At 37.5% G+C, this 27206-nt stretch overlaps 1 protein-coding gene across 2 annotated transcripts in view; it reads left to right on the top strand.

Annotated features, from left to right (window-relative positions):
- The window catches only part of Nkain3 (sodium/potassium transporting ATPase interacting 3), a 619944-nt gene that overhangs the window by 534995 nt on the left and 57743 nt on the right, over nucleotides 1-27206 (top strand). The window lies entirely within an intron of this gene.

The raw sequence follows: 27206 nt of genomic DNA on the forward strand, positions 1-27206 counted from the left end.
TTTAAAAAAATCACTGCTCCAACAAAATTTGTATGCAAATTTAACAAGAGTCTAACAAGAGTTAAGCCTGGCATTTATCAATTTAGTATAAACTGGATCTTAACTAGATCCTGTGCCTTATTTTCACTGTGGAGGATGGCTCCTGTTAGGGAGCTGGGAAGGCTGTCAAGTTGTAATGGAACTGTCTCTAAATGTCATCTCTGTGGAGTCTAACTGCATCACTTGGGAGAATGAGCTATTTTCCATCAAACCCTCACCATCAACTCACAAAGTGCTGGTGGTACTTTCTGGTGGGAGCCAAACTTCACATTAGCCAAAGCACAGATCAGCAGGACCTCAATGACACGCACAAGTTAGCCAAGAATCAATTTATTTACTGGCCCTCTTTTTCCTTCCTGCTGCCAGATCTAGTACCTTCCCAAATCACAGAGCCATAAAGCCAATTCCAAACCCCTTGCATTTTAATTTCTATGAAGGCCCCCAGCTACTTGATTGCCTGCTATACCCACAGAATTAGTCCATCTTGCATTCCTGAATAGAAAAGAACCACAGCAACATTCACTTTAAAATAGCAAAAGGCAGATAAGAAGCACCTGCTCGCCAAAAGGAGCCCTAGCAGTCAGACCCAATCACCAATCATTCCCCTCCCTCACTGTCACATCTTGTGTCTGCATTGCTCTTCCAGCACATTGGTTTCCATCACGTTCTTAGGAAAGCACTGGAAAACATCTTCATTTGTGGCCACTGAGAAATCAATAATCGTGCCATTGAGAAGAATGATAGACCTGGATTCTTCCACCAGAATCCCAGAACCCAATCAGAAATAATTTTTCCAAACTTTTAAACCCATTCCAATCAGATTATCAGATAAACTGTCCCACAAATTCTCCTCTAACGTTGTATATACATTTCTGGAAAATTATACAGTTAGAACGACTAGGTTTATGGGGGAAAAAATGGGTCAAGAGAACAACTCAAAAACTTCATTGGTGACATATGAAAAAGAGTAAGCTATTAAAAATGATGTCACTTTTTAACACATTAGGTGGCTGAGAAATACATTTATACTACAATAAATGTGATATTTTACCTTGAAAAATATCTACAGTTTTCTTGTTTAAGTGCGCCACTGAAAGGTTGTAGTTTGTAAGTTATTAAAAGTTGTTAAGGCTGAGGTTGTGGCTCAGTGGTAGAGCACTTGCCTAACACATGGGAGGCACTGGGTTGGATCCTCAGCACCACATAAAAATAAATAAAAATAAAAGAAAGGTATTGTGTCCATATACAACTAAAAAAAAATTTAAGTCTGAAATTTAATGGAAAATTGTAACTCCTGAGTCATAACACATGTGGTAGATGTCTGAGATGTGTGCATTTTGTGCATTACTGTATAGTTTGGTTCAGCTGGGTATAGTTTTCTGTACCGTGTTATTTCTCATACATGAAATTATGCATAAGCAAATGAAAAACTCGCATTATGTTCAAATTGTTTGCTAATATTTCTCTAAATGCCATTTTCAGATTCTTTCTTAATATATCAAGTTTATTGGAACAAATACACATTTTTGGTAAATCATTATAGGACAACTGATCATACTCATACTTGGAAATGTATCCCTTCAATGTATTCCATTCATCAGAGAAAATCACGCCAGCTTCTTCAAACACTCCGTCGCCTACCACCAGGAAGACACTTGCCATATAATCTCCAATTCCCTGCTTGTTACTTTCTAGTACCCACTGCCCTCTGCCTCTTTACCATTCTAAGGCTAAGACACAAACATACCCAGGAGATATACATTGACTTACAAGAAGCTCTAGAAAAGTTCTTGAGATTAGAAACCAAATTTAATTATCCAATTCATACATAACCTATTTATTTATTTATTTATTGTACTGAGGATTGAACCCAGGAGCACTTTACCACTGAGCCACATCCCCAGCCTTGTATTTTTTTTAAGAGAGGGAGAGAGAGAGAGAGAGAGAGAGAGAGAGAGAGAGAGAGAGAGAGAATTTTTAATATATTTTTTTAATTTTTTGGTGGACACAACATCTTTGTTTGTATGTGGTGCTGAGATCGAACCTGGGCCGCGCACATGCCAGGCGTGCGCGCTACCGCTTGAGCCACATCCCCAGCCCCTTGTATTATTATTATTTGTTGTTGTTCATACAGAGCCTCACTAAATTGCTGAGGCTGCCCTCAAACCTGAGATCATCCTGTCTCAGCCTCCCCAGTTTCTGGAATTACAGGAGTGCATGCAGACATTTGATGAACTGACTACAATATTGGAAAGAGGACAACTTTTGGAGCTTGCAGATATTGTCTGTCCCAGGCATACAGAATCCAAATTATAGGATGTTGTGGTTCATATCATACATCATATTTTCCATTTCTTCTTTCATGGCACTGAATTGCCTATGAAATATCTCACTCAACAATTCAATGCATGTAAACACAAAGAAAGCATTTGAGACTCTGAGAAAAAGCAGAAATTGTTATGCTATGCATTGACAGGATGCCAATCTGATCACCATAATGCTAGCCACAGACATAGAAACAAAAATCACCAAAAAATATAGAGAGTATAACCCTGGTGTCAGGGAACTAGATCAGCTATACCAGATGCTAGGGTAGAGTTGGTTGGACTACCCCCATAGAAAAGGAACTTGCTTCAGATCTTTCTCTGAGCCACCCTGTCTCACAGCTGTCTGGGACATGTACCTGGGGCTTCATGTACTTTGGTCTTTCCCTGGACCAAAGCTAATTTCTCAGTTTCTTTGCTGGATGTATGTACCATAACATTGTAGAATGTACCTTTTTCTTAGGTCTTGCCAGGAACTGTGATAATTCTCTTCCATCCCCACCATTGACTTTATCAAAGCTCCATTTTCATAATTAATCTTCTGGGCTTTCAGTTCCTCTTGACTCACTATTAAACTCCTTGTTCTTCTGTTCCACCTGCCCAAGTGAGCCAACAGCAAGATCACAGAAAGGAGAATTTCTCTTGATCATGATCCCATAAGGAGTGCCTGAGTACTTTTTAGACTAGAATGAGAACAACCTCATATACTTTTTCAATTTGTATCATTTTCAAAATATTGTGACAATTCATTGTATTTTGGGATGGAGTTAACTTAGTCACTTCCTTGTAAAAAAAATATGTCATATTTATTCTTTCCAAATAATATAACTATAAAGCCATTTTATAATTTCCTATTATATTAGGCTATTAGCATATTCATTGTGAATAAACTACAGTGTTATTACCATTAGGAGTTTGCCATTTAATTAATGTTTGATATTATGAATATTAGTATTCAACAATGGGTGAGTTTGAATCAGCAGCGTCATCTTCACATTCTAAGATAACTTTAAATGAATGAATGTTTTTACATTCCTTTTAGAAGGTAAACTCATCTCAAGAAATATGAAGGAGAACACATAGAAACTTCACTTATTCTTTGGTGTCACTTATAAAAGAAATTGGCTTTCTTGATACTCCTAAGGTACACTTGGGCCTCCAATTGTTTTTTTTTTATTATAAAACTATGCTTGTACTAAGCGAATTTCTAGAGTTACCATATTGTATTTACTACAATCTGTTTTATCTGCAGTTCAGTTGGGGTATTTATATGGAGTGCCAAAAAGTGAGTTTGCCATTGGAAATCTAATCATAAAAACAAAATTAATAAAACCATACAGCTGCCTCTCTGCATTTTAAGGCAATAAAAACATGATTTGGCCTCCCACTTTTGTGGCAGAGCCAATGCCTCATGCGAAACCATTAAATGGGATAAGAAGTCTTCCACGTAGGTGGCAAAGCTATTCAGTTTTAAAAAGAAAGTAGCAATTTGCAAAAATACTAGAATATAAAACTATGCCATGTAACCAATAAAATATCATAGTACTATCATATAGGAAATCATGATTTTTTGTACACAGAAAAAATAAAAAGTGAAGAGATTAGGGGAAACTAATTTATTGAAAAGAATCAGATATTAAAACTTGAAGTAAAGGGGATTTGAAATATAATTCAAAAGATTTTCAGAGACAAAAGAAAGATTTAACATTCATTATAATATCTGAGTTTCTCTTTTTTCATGAAAAAGAATGCATAAAATCATGAGAAATTCTTAGTTATAAATAAAATGCATTTAAAGGTTTTTAAAGGTCACTGGAAATCATTTTGGAATTGGATGAGATAATATAGAGTGATTTATAGCTTTTAGGAGAGAGAGGATACAAGTCAATGATCTGCAGAAATGGAAAGAATAAAGACAAGAAATAACACAGAGACTGGGAAGAAAAAGAGAAGTTAGCTAATGCAAATGTAGCTTTGAGGTCTCAGATCAGGAAAAAAAGTGGTAGGGTTTTTTTTTTCCTTCCATAAATTCTAAAAGAAGCTTGAAAATAATGGCACTTTTTCCATCTCATGCTGCAGAAATAATAAATTCCAATAAATACAGCATCTGTGTGTTTGCATGTATATGTATGCATCTGTGCAAGTGTGTGCACATACCTACGTATGCAATGTACATGCAGGTATTCACCCTGTGCAAATATGCATGTGTATGTGTATAAAAATAATGGAGATTTTATTCACCTCAGTCCTCCATATCATACATCTCTAAAGTTATGAAAGAGGTAAAGCAAGAATAATCACAGGGCCTCTTTCTATTATGATTATTTATTATTATTCAGGAAGAAGGCAGAACCCCCCCACACACAATGGATAAAAACATGATCATATAGTATAGTATCATATACATCTGGGTTTGAATTCTGATATGCCACTTCTACACCAAATCACATAAAGCAACTTAATTAGTTGTCCCATGACATAATCTATTATTTACAAAATGAAAATAACAGTAGATCTTCATGAGATTGTTTTAATGATTGCACAATGTTTAAAGCCCTCAAAATAGAGCCTAACACAAAGCACACAGGATAGGTACTAAAATCATTACTTTTACTACTGAACACACTAAAAATCAAGCCAAAATAAAACACAACAGAACATCTAGCAAGAGAACAGGGCTAGGAGGAAGGAACCGAGACCTAGCTGATCCATATCTGTCCTAGCTCAGAAAACGCACATTGAGAGGAACCTATAGTCTCCACTAATATAGACCCTGAATCCCTGACTGCTCTTTTCTCAGGACGCCTGTGAACACACTGACAATGTACAAAGGAAACCTAGAGGATGGGAATAGTGAGGTTCAATACTAAATTTTATTCTGAAGGGCGCTGTCTCATTGCAAGAAACACTGGTTGATGATGATGAATCCAAATCACTTAGAATTTAATATAGATACTTAAAACAGTGCATTACATACTTGTTATACCTGTCCTTTACTGGAATCTGAAAACAGAATAGAAAGATTCTTTAAGATTAGGCTATTATCCTGAGATGAAAGAGATCACTGGGTCATAGGTGCATGACTATATCCTCACTGAAAATGTATACAAATCTTCATGAATGCATGCAAAGAGAAATGTAGAACATCCAGCTGTGTATGGATAAATGGCTTTAAAACATCAGCAAATCAGCAACTAATTCATTACACCAACAAGAAACTTTGTTCATGATTCCGGTGTCATTGCAAAAGAAAAAAAAAAATACTGGCTCTGAATAGAATGCACTCAGAGACTTGGGTGCCTTGAGTTTGAAAACTATCTTTAAGGGGAAAGAAAGAGAAGTGCAACTGTTAGAAAAGGAAACAGATGTTCTCACTAGAATAAAAAGCCAAATTACAAAAATTTGAGCTTTACAACAGCTTTAAATTATCCTCTGTGGTGCAACATCAGAACTTTAAACTTTAATGAAAGCAAAAATCATCACATCATTAAGACCATGGGGGTACTTTTCATGTTTTTGTCTTATTCTCACCCATTCTTGGTGTTTTCTCTTTTTCTTTTTCTGTTTCTTCATGATCTGGTATTTGCTCCTATCATAAAGTAGGACTAACAAAGGGAAATGGAATGAGGAGGCATTTATCTGAGTAATTCAGGCAGAAACAATTCATACCTGAAATAGCAACAAGTCGTTGACAAGGATAAAGGGAAGAGTAGGAAAGTATTTTTGAACCAACAAGATAATAATGCAAAATTTAAATTGGATTTTGAAAAGACACAGAGGTATTCATTAGAGTCTAGAGAGAATGGAAATCACTACATGAAACCATCTACTCTTATGGTTTAGCTTTGGAAAAGTGGTTGGAGGAAAAAATTTAGTTTTAGATTTCTCTTCTTTAGCACAACAAAAATCATACTGAGAAAAGTGGAGTCAACGATTGGTGGTTTTCACCTTTAGTGAGATAAAATTGACAAAAAAAAAATTTGTATATATCCAAGGTGTACCACGTGATGCTTTGATATATTTACACATTGTGAAATGATTGCCATAATCAAGTTAATTAACATATCCATTACTTCACATGACTACCCTATTTTTGTGTGTGGTAATAACAGTTAATACCTATTTTCTTGGCAAAGCTCAAGTATACATGATTGATGATAGTCATCATGTTGTACATGTCTCCAGAACTTATTTACCTTTTAACTGCAAGTTTATACCATTTGGCCAACATCACCCACCACCCTTCCCTCAGCCCCTGATAACCACCCTTCTTCTACACAGTGGAAACAGAGTTCCACTGCTTTGGAGTCTACATATAAGTAAGATTCTGCAGTATTTATCTTTCTATGTCTGGAGTATATTGCTTCCCATAATGTCCCCCAGGTTGATCTGTGCTGCTACAGATGGAAGGATTTCCTTCTTTGATAAGGTGAATATCCCATTGTGAATATGTGCCACATTGTCTTCATCCATTGATCCATTGACACTTAGGTTGCTTCCATATCTTGACTATCCAGAATAATGCTACAGTAAATGTAGGAGTACAGGTTGGAAAGGGAAGGGGGTAGAGGGTTAGCGAGAATGGAGGAATGTGATGGACATCATTATCCAAAGAACATGTATGAAGACACAAATTGGTGTCCACATACTTTATATACAACCAGAGATAAGAAAAATTGTGCTGTATATGTGTAATAAGAATTGTAATGCATTCCACTATCATTTATTTTTTTTAAAAAATCAATAAAAAATGATAGTGATTTATTTACTTTTTCTTTAAAGAATTCCTTTAGAGATAATTTTCTGGTACAGCCCTCTGCTTTGGAATGATTCTATACACTAAAGAGGACAGAAAATTCTTTTACCTAATGGCGTAGTATCTACTTTTGCACTTTCAACCAGTGGTCAAGGAGAGCTCAGCAAATAGGCATAAGAGGTTAAGCAAATACTCTTCCCTTGACTTCACTGCTAAAGAAAAGGCCAGGACTGGGGCTGGGGCTGAAAACAGATGGAATCAGGGCCTGGGAAACCCTTCCCTGGGGCCAAGCCCACAGGGGAGTAGGTAGGGTGGGAGCTCAGGCTTTGGGAATGGAGCAGGGTCTAGAGACAGCTGGAGGTGCTGGTAACGTCTTTTAGTATATATTATTTTTTAGAGCAGATTTAGGTTTATGGATTGAGCAGAAGATACAGAGTTCCCATGTATATCCTGTTCCCACATATGTATAGCCTCCCCATACCCCACTAATAATCCACATCAGAGGGGATATGGGAATGCTCTTTACATCCTGCTTCGTTTTGCACCTAAGAGTGCTTTAAATATAGAGTATCTTAAAAATCATGCACTCCAGGAATGAAATTTTTTGCTTCGTTGGTTGATTTTTTTTGATACCTCAGATTGAACTCAGGGCATTGACCACTGAGCCACACCCCCAGCCTGATTTTGTGTTTTATTTAGAGATGGGGTCTCACTGAGTTGCTTGGTGCCTTGCTTTTTTTGCAGAGGCTGACGTTTTGGCTAGCTTTGAACTCGTGACCCTTCTCCCTCAGCCTCTCAAGCTGCTGGTTTTACAGGTGGGCACCACTGTACCTGGCTTCCAGGAGTACAATTTTTACAATCAATGATTGCATACTGAACATCATCCCCCAAAGTCCATGGTTTGTATTAAGGTTCCCTCTTCATGTACAATCTCTGGGTTTTCACAAGTACATAGTGACATGTATCCATCATTATAGTATCATGCAGAATAATTTTACTGCCCTAAAATTATTCTGTGTTCCACCTATTCAACTGTCCCTCTCCCAACCCCTTATAACATCATTCTTTTACTATCTCTCCATGGTTTTGCTTTTTCTAGAATATTATATAGTTGAGTTAATACAGTATGTAGTCTTTTAAGGTAAGCTGCTCTCCAGATAAGCATTTAAATTCCTTCCATGGCATTTCATGGTTTATAACTAGTTTCTTTTTAAGCTGAATAATATTCCATTGTCTGGATATACCACACTTTGTTTCCCATTCACTCTGCTGAAGGACATCTTGATTGCCTGTAAGTTTGGGCACTTATGGATAAAGCTACTGTAAACATTCTTGTTCAGGTTTTTGTGTGGACACGTTGTTAACTCTTTTGCATTAACACCAAGGAAAATGATTACAGGACCATGTGGTGAGAGTATGTTCTGTTATTTAAGAAGCTCCAAAATTCTACCAAGTAGCTAGGCCACTTTGTATTCCCAAACATAACAAATCAGGGTTCCTGCTGAACTCCTAATCCACATACTAACTAGAATTTGATGTTGTTATATTTTTGAATTTGGGTCATTCTAATAGGTGCATAATGGTATTTTATTGTTGTTTTAATTTGAAACTCCCTAGTAACATAATGTTCAGACTCTTCTCATTTGCTTACTTACCATCTGGATACCTTGTTTGAAGATGTATCTATTCAGGTCTTGTGCCCATTTTTAAAAACTGCCTTGTTCATTTTCTTACTGCTGAGTTTTAAGAGTTCTTCGCATATTCAGGATGACAGTTCTTTAACAGATAGGTCTTTTGCAAATATTTCCTACCAGACCAGGGCTTATGTCCTCTTTCTTTTTAAATCATCTTTGGCGGAACAGAACTTTTTACTTTTAATGAAGTTCAACTTATCAATTATTTCTTTCATGGATCATGCCTTTGATGTTGTATCTTAAAAAGACATCACCAATAACCAAGGTCATCTAGATTTTCCTGCATATCATCTTTAAGGAATTTTATAGCCTCAGATTTTACATTTAGGCCTATAATGCATTTGAGTTAATTTTTTGTAGGGTATATTCATTATTTTGCATGTTCCAGAACCACTTATTGAAAAGACTGTCTTTGCTTTGTTTAAATACCTTTGATCCTTTGTCAAGGATCAGTTGATGTATTTGTGTGGAACTATTTCTAAGCTTTCTTTTCTGCTCCTTTTGTGTATTGTCAATACCACACTCTTACTGTAGTTGTGTGTGTCTTAAATTCGGTAAGTGAGAATTCTCCAACTTCATTCTTCTTCAGAATATGGGCATCCCAGGACTTCTGCCTCTCCCTACAAACTCTAGGTTCAGTTTACTGATATCCCCAAATGATTAACAGGAATTTTCACTGAGATTTCATAGACTCTATAGATGAAGTTGAGTAAGACCGAATCTTGACAATATTGAGCTTTCCAGCCACAAATATGAAGGCTTTCTCCCATTTATTTAGTTCTTTAATTTTCTTCATTGGGGCTTTGTAGTTTTCCTTGTAAAGATCCTGTGTATATTTTGTTAGATTTATACATAAATATTTCATTTTGATGGTGCTGATGAAAATGGTTATGTTTTTAATTTCACTTATCACTTATTCATTGCTGGGACATAGGAAAGTGATCACCTTTTGTATAGTAACTTCATGACCTGAAACCTTGCTATAATTACTTATTATTTCCAGGAGTTATTTTTGTCAGTTCTTTCAGATTTTTTACATGGACATCATATTATCTTTCAGAGTTTTTACATAGGTAATCATATCATCTCTGAAAAAAAGATGGTTTTAGTTCTCCTTCCTAATCTTACTATATTTTTTATTGCCTTTTATTGCCTTATTGTATTAGCTAAGAATCCTCATATAATGTTGAAAGGGAGGGAAAGAGGGGACATCTTTGCCTTGCTTCTGATCTCAGTATGAAAACATGTATGCTCTTGTCATTAAGTGTGATGTCACCTGTTGGGTTTTTACAGATGGCCTTTATCAAGTTGAAGAAATTCCCTCATTACTACTTGTTTCTTGAGAGTTTTTATTATGAATCAATATTGGACTTTCTCAAGTGTTTTCTTTGTACATACTGATATGATCTTGTGATTTTTTTTCTTGTTTAGCCCACTGATATAATGGATTACATTAGTTGATATTAGAATGGTCAATCAACCTTGCACAACCTGGATAAATTCCTCTTGGTCATGGTGTGCATTATTGGATTTAATTGTTAATATCTTGTACCTATTTAATGAGAGATATTGGCCTATAATTTTCCTTTCTTGTGTTGTCATTGACTGGTTTTAGTATTTTCCTAATGTTTTAGTCAGATTTTTCACTGCTGTGACTAAAAGGCCCAGTCTGAGGGGTCACAGTTTCAGAGGTATCAGTCCATAGGCAGCTGACTGCATTTTTCTGGGCTTGGGGTGAGGCAGATTATCATGGCAGAAAAGTGTGGTAGAGAAAAGCAGCTCACATGATGATAGAAAGTGGAGAGCTGCCGGAGTCCGGCTGCAGCAAAATAACCGGGGGGTGACGAATAACTTGTGTACGTTGATACAGCAGGAGTGGGAGCCGTTTATTGCAGGACAGGAGCAGTATTTATACATTCCACACAGCTTATCTAATTAGCATAAACTAGATACAGCAGTCAACCAATCAGGAATCTCCACACTTAATGGCTCGCTTTTGTTACTTCTCAAACCACTCCCTCTGGCAATTTTGCCAGGCACCATCCAGACTTGTTTATGAACTCTAACATTCCCCTGGCAAAAATGCCAGGTGTTATTTTGACTTGTTTACAGACTCTAATAGAGAGTGATATTTCCACTTGCCAGATACAAATATATACCCCAAAGCCATGCCCCCAATGCCCACCTCCTCCAGCTACACCCCACATGCTTTCAATTACCACTCAATTAATTCCATCAAGTAATTAATTCACTGATTGGGTTAAGGCTCTCATAACCCAATCATTTCTTCTCTGAACATTCTTGCATTATCTCACACAAGAGCTTTTGGAGGATACCTCACATCCTAACCAAAACAGCTAATGTAGCTTCCTAAATTGAGTTAGGAAGTATTCTCTTTGCTTCTATATTCTGTAAGAGATTATAGAGACTTTGTATTATTTCTTCCTTAAGTTTTTGGTGTATTCACCAGGGAACCCATTGGAGCCTGGTATTTTCTCTATGAGAAGATTATTATTAACTCATTTTCTTCAAAAGACCTAGGTCTATTCAAATTGTCTGATTCTTCTGCTAAGAATTTGGCAGATTGCATCCTTCCAGGTATTGATGCATTATTCAATTTGGGGGCATAGAATTATCTACAATATTCCTTTATTATTCTTTCAATGACCATGGATCTATAGTGATGTCTTTTATAATTTGTATTAATAACTGGCATTTGTTCTCTTTTTTTCCCTTAGCCTAGCAATAGGCTATTGATATTTTTCTTTTATTTCTATTCAGTGGTTTTCTATGGAAATGTGATTTTACTGATTTTTCTCTAATGATTTCCTATTTTCAATCTCTTTGATTTCTACTCTAATGTTTATATCTCCTAAACTTCTTTTCTCTTATTCTATATGTATCTTAATGCTTAAAGAGGATTTCCTGTCAACAACATGTAGTTGGTCTGGGCATTAAATCCATTGTGACTATCCCTATCTTTTAGTTGATATGCTTAGACCAATGGCATTTGACTATTGATATAGTCAGATTAATAATTACCATATTTGATGCTGGGTGCGGTGGCACATGCCTGTAATCCCAGTGGCTTGGGAGGCTGAGGCAGGATTGTGAGTTCCAAGTCAGCCTCAGCAAAAATGAGGTGCTAAGCAACTCAGTGACACCCTGTCCCTAAATAAAATACAAAATAGGGCTGGATATGTGGCTCAGTGGTTGAGGGCCCCTGAGTTCAAGCTCCAGTACCCCCCTAAAAAAAAACAAAAAAAATTACTATATTTGTTAATGTTTTCTATTTGTTGCCCTTGTTTGTTGTTCCCATTATTGTCTTCTGCTCTCTTTCAGTTTTTGTTGCTTTAATTAAACATTTTATTGGATTTTATTTTCTCTATATTCTTTACAATTATATATTTTTTCTTTTTTTAGTTGTTGCCCTTGATTTTATAATATGTATTCACAACACACTCAGGCCACTTTCATGTATCACCGTAGCACTTCCCAGGTAGTGTGAGTACTTTATAACAATAAAAAAAATCCTTCTCATATATAAGCACATGAAATCAAATACATTATTGCTATACTATGAAGAAATTTTAACTGGATCAATTAAGAATAAGAAAAACAAGTTTCATTTTATCTTCACTATTCCTTTTCTGATGCTCTTTCTTTCTTTATGCAGATTCAAATTTCTGACCTGTGCTATTTGCCTTCTCTTTAAACAACTTCTTATAAAATAAGTCTGCAGCAACAAACTCTCAATTTTTGTTTGTGTAAGAAGGTATTTGCTTCTCTTTCACTTCTGAAGGATAACTTCAGTATGTATAGGATTCTAGGAAGGTGGGATTTTTCTCATAACACTGGTAAATACTTCATTCCATTCACTTCTTGCCTCATTTCTAAGAAGCCAGTTGTATTGCCTGTCTGCTACTCCAGAATACTTTTGTGTCTTTGAGTTCTTTTAAAATTTTTTTCTTTGATTTTCTGCTGATTGAAAATGATAGGCCTAGGTAGCTTTTCTTTTTTTTAATCATTTAATCTGATTGGTTTTCTCTGTACTTCTTGGATCTATGATTTGTTATCTGATATTAATATGAGGAAATTCTCAATCATTATTGCTTCAAATATTTCTCCTGTTCTTTTCTCTCTTCCCCTTGTGGTATTCCTATTGCACAAATGTCAAAACTTTGGTAACTGTCCCACTGTTCTTTGACAGCTTGTTGTTTTGTTTTGTTTTGTTTTGTTTTGTTTCAGTATTTTTGCCTTTGCTTTCCCATTTTTAAAGTTTCCACTGACATATGCTCAAGTTCAGAGATTCTTCCCTCAACCATGTAGGATTCATTAGTGAGCCTATTAAAGACATTCTTCATTTCTCTTTCAAGGTTATTGGTCTATAGCATTTATTTGTTCTTTCTTAAAATTCCTATGTCTCTGATTACATTGTCCATCTATTCTTGCATGCCAACACTTTTTCCATGAGAGCTCCTATCATACTAATTATACTACTTTTAAATTCATATTCTGATAATCCCAAGACCCCTACTATTTCAAATCAAATTCTGATGTTTGTTCTGTCTCTTCAAACATTTTTTGTCTTTTAGCATATCTTGTAAGTATTTTTTCATAACCTGACATGTTGTACAAGGCAGAAGAAAACAACTGGAAACAGGTTTTTGTAATGTCATGCTAAGGTACCGAGGAGAAGTGAAGAATCTATAGTCCTGTGATTAGGTCTCAGTTTTGTGGGCCTGTAGAGAGGCCTGTGAACTGGGAACTTTACAGGTACTCTCAGTTTCTCTAACTCTCCTTAGATGGGACAGGATGGTTATAGCAGACCACAGTCGAATGGCTAGACTTGGACAAGACCCTAACAGTTTAGGTTCTGATTAAAGATCTTCTCTTGAGGGCAGACTTGTTAAGAACAGAATGTTCTGGTATCTTTTAAAATGGCTTCTTTTCCATTCCCTCTGTTGGATATGTAGAGGGATTTTCCTCCAAAATTTACTGTAATAAGAAGTAAAATCCTATTGGAGCTCCTAGATGAAAACTCATGAAAGTGTGAAGTTCCCCCTGTGAATGGGTCGCTAGCAATTCACAATTAAGATTGGGTTTTCCAACCCTGCTGCTGGTTCCTACATAGCTTTCTGTTCCATTAAGTTGTGAGCATCCATATCTGCCTCCCTGTCTCTCTAATTTGTGGAGCAGAGTTTGCCCTGAAACTTCACTTTTCTGCTCTAAGAGTTGTTCATTATTCAGTCTGCACAGCTTTTTAATGATTATGAAGATGCAATGATGACTTCCAAGATCCTTACATACTGGACCAAAAACTTGACCTTTTTGCCCACTTTAGGAAATTTCAAAATTGAGTATCTCCTGTGATTTAGTTTTTTGGTATTATTTTCAAACCTTCCTAATGAAATGTATTTGAACCTCTCCAATAGTCAGTCCATAAAACAATTTTTAGTGATTTGTAACATGAACACTCTTCCTAACACACATTGGTCTTATGTGTAGAGCAATAAGTTATGTATTTATCTGTCATTCTTCTTTCTGTTTCCCACAAGCAAGTTTTCAATGATCCCTTCTTAGCCTTTGTTGCACACCTCTAAGGGGTTCCAAAAAATTATATTCAACTTTTTTTTTTCATGAGTTTCTCAGACAAATGTTATGTGCCAGCAATTGACTCAGTACAGAGTTACAAAGAAAAATTAGATAAAGTAATTGCACAATAAAGTTTAAAATCCTGATTAACATCAAAAGAGGTCCCTCAAAAATGGATGGCACTAGAGCAGATTATGCTAAGTGAAGCTAGCCAATCCCTAAAAAACAAATGCCAAATGTCTTCTTTGATATAAGGAGAGCAACTAAGAACAGAGCAGGGAGGAAGAGCATGAGAAGAAGATTAACATTAAACAGGGATGAGAGGTGGGAGGGAAAGGGAGAGAGAAGGGAAATTGCATGGAAATGGAAGGAGACCCTCAGGGTTATACAAAATTACATACAAGAGGAAGTGAGGGGAAAGGGAAAAAAAACAAGGGAGAGAAATGAATTACAGTAGATGGGGTAGAGAGAGAAAATGGGAGGGGAGGGGAGGGGGGGATAGTAGAGGATAGGAAAGGCAGCAGAATACAACAGACACTAGTATGGCAGTATGTAAAAACGTGGATGTGTAACCGATGTGATTCTGCAATCTGTATACGGGGAAAAAATGGGAGTTCATAACCCACTTGAATCAAATGTATGAAATATGATATGTCAAGAGCTATGTAATGTTTTGAACAACTAATAATAAAAAAAGAGGTCCCTCAAAAGGACACCAAGATAATTCAATATAAATACATAAATATAAATGTAAATATTAATAAGCTAGAGATGCAAATAATAAATTCTGTCCACTAAGGAGGGAACCATCACTTCTCACTAACAAACTCTCACCATTATTATGGACTTGGTATGATTTTTTTTTTTATAAATAAATTTTCAATGACTAAAAAGTACCCAAGGAAAAGATCGAATTTTTTTCTGGTTCTTGAAAACTGAGAAAACCTAGGATACGAATGTATAATTTAGAAATACAAATTAGCCTTGACAAGGAATTTTAGAAAAGTTAAAGATCGGCTCAGGAATCCTCATGACAGCACACTGGGATAGACATTCAACAATGGTGGCATTTAAAAAGGAGAACTTGGTGGTCAAAGGAATGACCATGGAGTGACTTTTCGTCAGATTTTTATTTGAAATCAAATCATCTCATTAATATTCTGGCTTTGTGTTGAGAAACCCCAGTGGAGTGGCATAATAAAAAACTGTTTCCTTTGACAAGATTTTGATTGGTTTCAAGACAGAGAAAATATATATTTATACAAGTTATTTATTTGCCTTTCCAATTAAAGCTTGCAGTGTAGAAATGACTGTAAGAATAACTTCTTTTTAAACATATTCTTCAGTTGAATACATCTTTAGATTTGCTGATAGTTCTAGCTATTAAAATCCATATTACCTTTCTTGAATCAGTTGATCGAGACATAATTAAAATGCTTTAATAAATTCCCTTGGAAATATAGCAGGCTTACATTCACTAACCTTTAAAAAAAAACAGTGCCCTTCAAAGGCGATTACTGGAATGTTTGTATGCTCTGACAACAAATAGGTATGTATACTCATCAGCAAACAGATCTTCAGCTAATAAGATGGATAGCTCTGTATTTGTTTCTAATTTTCCTGTTGTTAGATAACTTGAACAATGATGAAAGGATCTGTCCCAGAGGTACTTTCCTCGTTTGAACCCATCACTACATTCAGGATGCAAGTAAAAACTTGCTGTTTGAACCCTACTTCCTTTCAACAGATGTATGCTTCATGACATTCAGGATACAGGTGGAAACTTGCTTTGGGGACCAGTTCTTCCTTTCAACCAATTTATGCTTCATGAAGTTGTTTTCTAACTTTTTGAAAGGTAATTTCCCTACTCACAGTTAATGTACTTCATTTCCCTTTCCCTCTTATAATTGTGTAGAAAGAAAGAGCGCGCAGGTATAAAATGTATTCACACATAAAAATTGGTCATTCCAGCCTCCTTCGTTTCCTTCTTCCTAACTGGGGTGCCATTGGGTGTCCACGCTCTCCGCATGTACACACTTGCACACTTACCAACTGCCTCTCCCTAACAAGAGAAACAGGACTTGAGGTCCTCCCAGCAGGCTTTCCCAGAAGGGGTGGGATACCACCTTCTTGGGATTTGGTATTCGGTATTCGTCATTAGTAACACCTGCTCCTCATCAAATAAAGTCCTTCCTCACTCATTAGCTCACGTTATCATTTCCCAGACTTTACCCCTTCATGGTTTTTTTTTTTAAGATAATGTCCCTCCCTCTGGTCCCTGTTATGTTTCATCCTTTGAGGACTACCAGATGGCTGTGATTTGACTCTAATTGTAATAAGGCATCTGAGAATACCCACTATCGGGAAAGACTCGTGACACTGGATCTCTCTGAGGCCAGTGGGCAGAGGAGAATGTGGCAGGGATGAAGCACAAAGTCAGCTTGGCTTCACTATTAACTAGTTCACCTTGTAGCAGAGAAAAAAATTCCTTCCTTCTTCACCAATTTACTTGGCAATTTTGCTATTTCTAAGATGCACATTACATTCTTTCAAAGCCCTCTGATATGGTTTCAGCCTTAAGAATGACTTCTCTCTCTCCTCTCTCTTCACCCCACTCTTCCTCCTTATCCTCCTGCTCCTTCTCCATTCCATCCTCACACAATGCTCGTTCAACAAATGAGCCAAGAAGGGAATGTTAGAAAAGTCTCACCTGAAAACTATTTGAGAATCCATCAGTAAGTAGAATGAGGCTTAAGCTCTTCTATTTGCAGGATACAAAACTGGTAGCAATAGCCAAAAATAACAAAAACCCAGGACTGATAAATATACACGAGAGTATTTACAATAGGTACCTGAGGCTACTTTTATTCATTTTAATAAGAATTAAATATGGTTCAATAGTTCTTTGTAATACATCCATTTAATTACATTTCTGATTAAAGACATCTCTAGGTACCATGTTAGGTAAAACCATTCGGAATTTACAAAACAGTAATAAACAGAAACAAAAAAGGGAGAGGAAGCAGCTTAATGCTCTAGATAACAGTATTTCATTGCAGAGTCTAACACAGGGAGGTTAACATTTCAAATGACAGCTGCAGTATCTCTCTCTAAATCTGCTTCCATATATACCAGTCTCAGATTCACTTCACTTTACACTAGCACCCTGGGAGGGAGAAGGCAGGCATTTTTAAAACTATCATCATATTAACTGATGTGAGAAAATGTTTCTTGATCTAATGATGTGTGAATAAGATTTATCCTTTTACTTTCTAGGCTGTGGTTATTAGCCCCCTAGTGAAAGGCTCAAACCAGATGTTTGAAAATATAGATACACATATATTCCAAAGATAAAAAAAAAATTCAAATAAAAAGAGAAGCAAACATCAAGTATAAATATTAGAAAGAAAGGGTGCTCTCGTGTCAAAATCCCAGTTATTGAATTTGGCAGCGATTATTTAGGTACTTGTTTTTTTCACATACATTTATACGCATAGTCTTCTGTTAACTTTTCATGAATAATAATAAGGAAGATAATGTCCCTCCCTCTGGGAGCCTGTCATGAATTTGGAAAGGTCAGTCATACAGGCATGAGAATTAAGAAACGGCAATGTGATTTGTTAGGACCTGATAACTAGCCCTGTGGGGAGTTTCCTGGCCTACAAAACACAGGGATGAGGCAATTCCTCGACTCCAATGGCTTCATCTCATCTTACAAGCGTGTATCAGTATAAAGCTTGGTTTAATAAGGGGAAGCTAAATTGTGCAATCTTTTCATGCAACTGTAGAAAACCAGTACACGGCTCCATACACAAGGAACCCATGGCTGTAGGTGTGGTGGAAGCAATAGACTCTTTCTCCAGAGATGCCTACACAGTTTTTTTCACAGCTATTTGTGCTCACCTTATCTCCCAACCATGCATTGATGGCCCCACTTTAAAGATGCCCAAGTCCCTATAAGAGGGAGAAAGAGGCAAATGGCTTAAAAAGAGGTTAAGAGTAGGTGGGAGGCCCTGAGAACTCTGCAGTGCTTTCTTTCAAGGAAGAGCTGCTATTCAATTGGAGCTAACTGTTGACATGCAGGATTCAGGTCCAGTTTTTCCAGGGAAACTAGAAATTTGTATGTTTACGTAAAATCATCCAAAATGACCTTCCAAAATATCATTCTAGTTTCTGGCAACCATCTTTAACATTTTAAGGAACTAACTAACCTGTGAACTAAATGAAATGCACCATGTATGGGCTGGATCTGGACTAAGAACACCCCTAAGTGACATTTGTTCCAGGGATTCTATATGGCTGGGAGTCAGAGGAGGCCTGTGGCATTTACTGACAGAGTTCATGTTACTTCCTGAGTGTGTGTGTGTGTGTGTGTGTGTGTGCGCGCGCACCATGGATACAAATGCACACGTAAGGATATGACAACTAGGAAGTTGCAAAGGAAGGTAGCCCACCAGACTCTGAAAAAGTCCATGATCAAGTGTTGGGAGAATTAGGAAGTATAGGATGTGTGGGCAGAAGAGGAGAGACTGTCTGTAGCTAGAGCAGAGAGAAAATGGACTTGTTGTTAAACAGAGCCTTGAAAGGCATATGGGGATGTTAGCATCTGGAGAAGATTCTTGAACAATCTTAACTAATTGCACTTTGATTATTCATAAAGATTTGTGCCTCCCAGGACATTTGCCATAAATGACACCACCAGTGAACACCCAAGGCCTCATTAAATAGATGAACTGATTTTTATCAAGATTCAATGAAGAATAACACTTTTCAGATATGTTTCTACCTCAACCGTTTATTCACTTGTTTATCAATCATAAATCAGATCTGGAGGATCAGTGGCAAAGATGCTGGAGTTTTGATTGTTTGGATCATGATCCTGATGTAAAATTCTCCAGCAGGCAAAACAGAAAACTCACAGTTGAGCTGAATGTCAATTATGCACGGCAATTTCTATCCATGTACAAATATCGGATTAAATTCATATAATGCAGCTGGGGCCACTTTCATCTTTAATGAAAAGAAAATATCACTCAAAGGGTATGAAAACAGGGATTGAAAATTCAAAGTATGTTTTCTTTGAATACTCACAAGAACTCAAGCTTTTCATGTTACCGTTGTATCTGTTTCATTTGTGTGCTTCTCTTGTTCGGGTGTTGTCATTGTTTACTGTTATTGTGCTCATCTGTTGATGCTATCCTCTTGGAATTTTTATTCTAGAAGGGCATACTAAAAAATTTAAATTTCCCTTCTGGCTCTTTAAGCAAGGGTATGTTAGTTCCCCTTTCCAGAGGCAACAATTTACATCAGTTCTTTGGATAAACTTCCAGAAACATTGTGAGCATAAAGAATCATACTATCATTGAATTTAGCCTCATATAAAAGAAAGTCCAATATTATTTAGAAGGCAAGGATTTATTTCTTTTTATTTCAAATTTATTTCAAATAACAGGGTCTAGAGATAGACCTAAGATTCAAATAATCAGAATCTTTTGGTCTTTTTTGTTTCCTCACCATTCTTGAATCATAGTTTTCATCCTCAAAGTCACCTCATGAACACAATATGGTTGCTAGACTGAAGTGTATCCCATCAAACTTCCAGGAAAGAACAAGGACACGTCTAATTGTTCAACATGGCCTGGGGTAGCAAATTCTACGCTGGATATTTGCAATTCCAAAATATAGAGAATCTGTTGAAAACCAATAAAGGAAGAATGAATATTGAATAGGCAACTAGCAACCTACAATACAACAAGTATAAATGTATAAATATTCTTTCCCCCACATTTTTAAACAAATGGTGGCATACTAAACACAATCACTTTGCTTTTGACTCTATACTGTATATTCATCAGAATTTAGTAGGGCCCAAAATCAAAGGACCAAACTTGAAGATGACTCCTTTAAAAGATACACTCTACCCTATTTCTGCTGCTCATGATAGTCATTGGTTCCTGCACTCCTTGATACTCAAAGAGTGACCTGCAAACCAGCAACCTCAGTGTCAACCAGGGTCTTGCTACAACTAGAGAATCTCAGGTCCTACCTTGAATCTACTGAATCAGAATTTGCAGTTTAACATTATCCCAGGTGGTGTGGATGAGATTTCAGTTTGGGAAGCAGAGCACACACTCAGACCTTCTGAGGTCCCAAATTAATTATAGCCAAGCTTAACAGTTTATCAGGAGCCCTGTCGTGACTATCTCTTAGGATCTGAAAGCAATTCCATGTCCTATGCTTGGTGTCCACGAGAACCATGGTGTATAAACCAGGGCTGCCTTGAGCATCAAGCTGCAGACTTCCTAATCTATTCCTAGGTGTGCCAGCACTCGGAAGTTCTGGTCTTTGCCCTAATTTCTTGGGTTGGACTCTTTCCTCTTATCCCCATTCCTTTCTTCCAAACTGAAAGGAAGCTGGGTTTCAACTCCATCTTCTCTGTCCTTGAATTTTATCTCCCGCTTCTTTACACTACTGTCGTTTTTTTCCAGGTTTCCTTGATGCTTATCAAATGACTCTCACCGGTTTTTAATTTTAAAATCAGCAGCTCTGTTTGTTACCACCCTGAAGCCTGAATCTGGCTTATCTTGCTTTCTTAAGTCAGGATGACCTTGATATCTCCATAAGTTTGGGCTTCTATAACAGAATACAGTAAACTGGATGGTTTATAAGCAAGAGGAGCTTGTTTTCTCACAACTCTGAGGGGTGAAGTCCAAGGTCAGGGCACAGCATCGTCAGGTCTGGGGATAACTCTCCTCCTGGCTCACAGGGGACTGCTTCTTCATATATTCTCATGTGATGGAAGAGAGAAAGTAAGAGCAAGCTCTCTCCTGTCTCTTCTTATAAAATCACCATCCCATCATGACAGCTCTACCCTCATGACCTAAATACCCCCAAAGGTCTCACCTCCTATTGCTACTGCATTGGGGATTAGAATTCCAACACAAGAATTTGGGAGTGCAAACATTCAGTCCATAGCACTTAGCTGTTGACTATAGCCAGGATCACAGCTGACTTTGATTAGACTCCTGAAGTTCATTTTGGAGTCAGTCTAGCCTCCACAGACCACAGACCAATTTTTCCTACCCTAACTTTTTACCGGGCCTGGATTTTTCCTGATTGCTCTCTTTTGCCCATGAAGAAGTCAGTGTCACTCACACTGAACCATAATCCTCATATCAAAGAGTAACTTGCTCATAGAGTTTAGACTGGAATGTTCCCAAAGACCCATGTGTTCAAGGTTTGGTCCTCAGCTTGGTGCTAGTAGGATGTGGTGGAACCTTAAAGACGTGGGACTGGTTGGAGGAGGTTAAATGATTTGGGGTGTGCCCTACAAGGGGATTTGGGGACCCAGACACCTTTCTGTCTCTCTCTCTGCTTCCCAGTTGTCATATGCAATTTCCTCCACAACATGCCCCCACCATGATGCCTTGTCTCAGGCTGAAAAGCAGCAAAGCCATCTGACCATGGACTGGAACCCTTGAAACTATGAGCCCAAACAAACCTTTCTTCTGTATAAGTTGTTTATCAGTCACTGTATTCTGTCACAGTGACAGAAAGCTGACTCACTTGTGCTTTGCCCCAAGATTCTCTAAATCCACTGTTATCGCATCAAGAATTGCTTCCAGGAATGGAGGCCAGACTGAAATACAGAGGTAGGTTCCATGGCCTCAGCTGGGACAGAGCTATGGATGTTGGGCAAAACCCAATACTGCAGTCTAGTGGGGCATAGTGTCCATGCTGTGTGAATTTGGATAGATAAAAAGGCCATCCAATTTGACGAAATGTAAGCTGTTAACCTTTAAGAGAGCAGACTCAGCAGAAAAGTGGGGCCAGAAGCCAAATTGCAGTGAATTAAGGGAGGAATGGGAAGGAGAAGAAAGAAGGCAGCCAACATTTATTTCAGACATTCGTGGGTAGAAAGAAGCGATGAGACATAACACAATCGAGTGACATTTTTGTAAGATAAGAGAGAACTCAACATTTTTGAAGGCAGAAAGAAAATAATCTGTGCAAAGGAGATATCGAAGACAAACTCTAAAGAGCAAAAGAAATATCTGAAAGAATCAAAATAAATAAAAACCCTTAGGGGTGGCTTTTAAAGAGGAGAGACTCCACATCCTCAGTCACATTAAGAAAGAATGAAGAGATAAATCTAGAAACAAAATACAATCAGGTGTGTCTGCATCAGCTCACCTTAATAGTTTTATACTCCACAAAGTCATAGGCAAGAACAAGGGTTCTTTGACTTAGACTTGGGGTTTTCCTGAAGTCAAAAATTATTGTCACAGGGAAAAGTGATGGAAACAATATATTAGTATACTCACTTTATTTGAAGACATGAGAAGTTATGAATGGAGAAGATAAAGGGTTTTGCCAAAATGTGTTTCAAGGAATCTAGTGGGCATCAAGGCTTGACATCATCTGGAAGAATCCCTGAAGACCATGAGCAGACTCAAGACGGGATAAGCCAAGCACTGGAATCAAGGTTGAGGCCACGTTCAAGGCTGAGGTCAAGGGTAAGTTTGAGAATGGAGATGAAAACAGCTGAAGAAGTTAAAATTAATTGGCTCTCTCTTGCAGAGCCTGAGCATTGTAATTTTGCTCTTCTCTCCTCTGTGACCTGACAGCAGAGACAAAGAAATCAGATGCAAAAGTTGTATCCTGGGGTTGAGGTAGGTATGTCCATAGGGAAGCAGGAAGGAGTGAACACCTGGGGCCACAGGTGTAGCAGCATGAAGTGGCTCATCAGGTACCTCTGAAGGCAGGAAATCTCTGATACACAAACATCATTCTCTTGGATCTTGTCTGATAATTTTAGAGACAGTTAGAGGCCACAGCCTTTGGAAACTAAATATTTGTGTTTGATTATGAGTCTACCAGTAACCAGAGATGGGCATGAAATAAGTAATTCTCACTCTTGATTTTCTCAGCCACAAAGGAAAGATAATAATCCCTCACAAATACGTTGTGAATGTTAATTACCAAGGACTTAGCATTAAGTACCAGATAAATACTTAGCTGATACCTAGCCTTAGGCAAACTCAGAAATACTTAGTTCTACTTTCCCATTGAGATGCAAACTTCTGGAAGTATCAGGAAGTATCAGGTAATTACCAGAAAAAAAAGTGGTGTTATATGTGTCCATTAAGATAGTCTCTATAGTTCTCTATGATGAGTGGAACATTCTCTCAGCTCATCTACCACCATGAAGAAAATCTGAATATCATCAGACTTGGTAGGTGTAGGTGACTCTGAGAGAAATAGCCTTGGGGAACTTGAATGCCATTTTATTTATTTTTATTTGTTTATTTTTTAATTTTTTATTATTAGTTGTTCAAAACATTACATAGCTCTTGACATATCATATTTCATACATTTGATTCAAATGGGTTATGATCTCCCATTTTTACCGCCATTTTATGATGTTGTGTCTCTGAAGCTCATTGAACACCATTCTTTCCCACTCAGTTTACATACCACCAAAGCTTCATCCCACAAAGTTCCTCAGGATACAGCAAGCAGCAAAACCAAGTTCTAATTACCCTGAACCAAGCCTAATGCAGTCCTCCTGGCTTGGCCCATAGAGCTGAATGGTTTCATCCTGTCAAGCATGGCAGAACAGAAACTGGAAACCAGTAATCAAACCTATCATCAACTCTCTGTTTTATAACTACTGAAATAAAAGCAGAGGTGCCATTTGTTTTACACTTAGAATGACACAAAACATAGCCCACTTTTTTTAAGATTTGTATGAGATACAGTATGTCTACAGGATTTTTTTTTGAAACAAACATATAAGTTAGATCTTTAAAGCATTTAGACATTGCATTTATTTCTAAAGTAAAATGACATTTTAATCCAGAAAAAAAAAATGGTCAAATAGTTTTAAATCACTTTCCTCAATCCAAACATCCATTTTCAATGGTACAATTCCAACTCCCAACATGGTTCAGGAATCTCTCTTTGGAGCTTAGTTAGGTGTGTCCATGCTTCCCTTTGATGGAGGTTGGCACTTGGGCCTGAGATGTCTTCCCTGGAAGGGTCAGGTCTGACACAAGCAAGGTTGCTGAGAGCCAGCCCTGGTACCATGGAAACAGCTGCTCCTGTGAGAGCCTACAGCCATGTCTCAGGGACCAGACTACAGTACATGATACTGAGATATGTACATTGTAACGGCAACCGAGAACGCAGACCCATATTCCAGAAATCACAACTGAATTTTATCAATGGTAGATGTTATGGTTTGAATACAGTGTTTCCTAAAAGCTTCTGTGTTAATGCAACAGTATTCAGAGATGAAAGATTACATTATGAGAGCTGCATCCTAATCAGTCCACCCTAGTTTGAATGGACTGATTGAGTGGTCACTGTAGGAAGGTGGGCAAGTTTGGAGGAGGTGGGTCACTAAGGATGTGCTTCAAGGGTTCATCTTCCCCTATGGTCCCTTTTCCTTTCTCTCTCTACTTTCTGGCTGCCATAAGTGAAGCAGCCCTCCACTGCCATACCCTTTCAACATGATGTTCTGCCTCACTTGGGCCCAAAGCATTGGAGTTGGCCAACCATGGACTGAAACTCTAAAACCATGAGCCCCAAATAAACTTTTTCTCCTCTAAGTTGCTCTTATCAGGTATTTTGCACAGCAACACAAATCTGACTAACAATAGAGAACCAAGATTGTTTTCATGTTTATTCTTCCAAGTTTCTTTCTTGGATCTATTCACCTGTCCCATTTTTTTCCCAAAAGATAAGTTCCAAAAATTATAGAGCAGAAAATTTCACCCCCTCCTGCACCCACTCCAAAATGGGATCAATTATTAAATACATTATTCAAGACATCTAATAACAAAGATATTAGACTCACTAGAAGTCAATATAGACACTCTAAGCTATAAGTTATCCTCACTTTATTTTTGGACATGGTTACTACATTATGCTTGTGTTCAAGTAGATGGTATACGTGAATTTCAACAAAGCATTTATAAGTCAATTAAAATCCAATATTAAAGAACTTGTTGGACCAAAACAGGTCCCAGTATTTAAGGGTAAATATCTTGGCCCCATAGTTCTGGGATTCATCCAAAGTCTAGTAAAACTCATAGTTTATGCAATAAGAAAATGGAAATCATTAACAAAAAAATAAAAAGAAAAAAAGAAAAACAAAATTCCTCATTTCTATTGATTTCCACTGATTAAAAGAATGATGATATTTTTCCCCATGTTACTCAGCTTTTTATTTCTGTGACCAAAATAGTAGCTGACAAGAACAACATAAAGGAGGAAAAGCTTATTTTGGCTCATAGTTTCACAAGTCTCAGTCCATGGGCAGCAGGATCCAAGGCAGAAACATAGAGAAAAATGGTTCTACTCATGGCAGATAGGCAGATAGAAGGCAGATAAAGAATGAGAGGAAGGGACCAGGGAGAAGATAAACCTTGCAGAGCATCCCTCCAATGACCTACTTTCTTCAGCTGGTGGGTCCCACTTCCCAGTGGTTCATTCAGCTATCAATAGATTAATCTATTAGATAGATTAATCCACTGATGAAGTCAGAGCCCCTATGATTCAGTCATTGCCTATAAGCCCCACCTCTGAGCCTTGCTGCACTGGGCGGACCATGCGTCTCACACATAAGACTTTGAGGACATACCAGAAACTACGATATTCCCACTCAATCAAAAACATGTACAATAAAACCAAAGGTGAAATCTGAGAATCCCAGATTGTTAGACCCTCGCCTCCTGGAGCCATTTTCTGCTTTTGACTCAACTTTTATACTTTTAATGCTTAAGGAAATGCCTTTAAAAGTTTAAGCCACCATTTAGAAAGAACACAGTACGCAGGAAGTATTGTGTGGAATGGAGAGTAGATAGCACTTAGTTCTTTTGAAGGATTATTATGAAAAACTGGCCTGTCTTCTTGGGGACCATAGTATAGAGAAGTTTGAACCTGCTTTGCTAAGTCAATGCAACTTTGGATTACATAAGGAGAACTATATAAAGATCAGCCATAAGCAGAGATGACAACTACCTGTGTGCTTTGGGGACACCTTAATTAACCTCTGTGCCTCAATTTTGAAATACAATATCAAAAATGTCTCTCTTAAGGCACAGAGGGTTCCCCACACTGGAAGGGGCATAAGAAGAGTCAGAATGTTCTGGTAATCCAGAGTTCAGATTCAAATTGTATCCTAAGAACAAGTTTGAGAAGCCTAAGACAGAAGTCAACAGCTCAAGATGGGACAAGGGGACAGAATGTCTACCAACCACTAACCAGACAGAGGTCCTGCCTAAGTCCAGCTTTCATTCCTGGTTTGGACTCCCTTTAAAGGATCAGGCATGTAGGTGGCAGAGCACAATGAATCCTAAAGGATTTATCAGTCCTCACAGCCACACAGACAGTACACTCACCTAAGACCTTATGTGTCACATTCTGACACTATGTTAGTCAGATTCTCTGCTGTGACAAAATACCTGACAAGAAGAATTTAGAGGATGAAAAGTTTATTAAGGTTCATAGTTTCAGAGATTCATTCCGTAGTCATCCAATGTCATGGTTCTGGGCCCAAGGTGAAGCAGAACATCCAATTGGATGTGCACGTCAGAGGAGAACTGCTCAGATCATGGCAATGAGGAAGCACAGAAATAAAGGGAGGAGCCAGGGATTAAATATATAATCCCCAAAGCTTGCTCCCAGTAACCCACTTCCTCCAACCACACCTCACCGGCTTACAATTACCACCCAGTAATCCATTCAAATTATTAATCCATCAAATGGGTTAATCCACTGATGATGAGGTTA

This window comes from Marmota monax, unplaced genomic scaffold, assembly GCF_021218885.2.
Source record: "Marmota monax isolate L192 unplaced genomic scaffold, Marmota_monax_Labrador192_F-V1.1 WCK01_AAM20220418_F8-fsc00063, whole genome shotgun sequence".
NCBI classification, from domain to species: Eukaryota; Metazoa; Chordata; class Mammalia; order Rodentia; family Sciuridae; genus Marmota; species Marmota monax.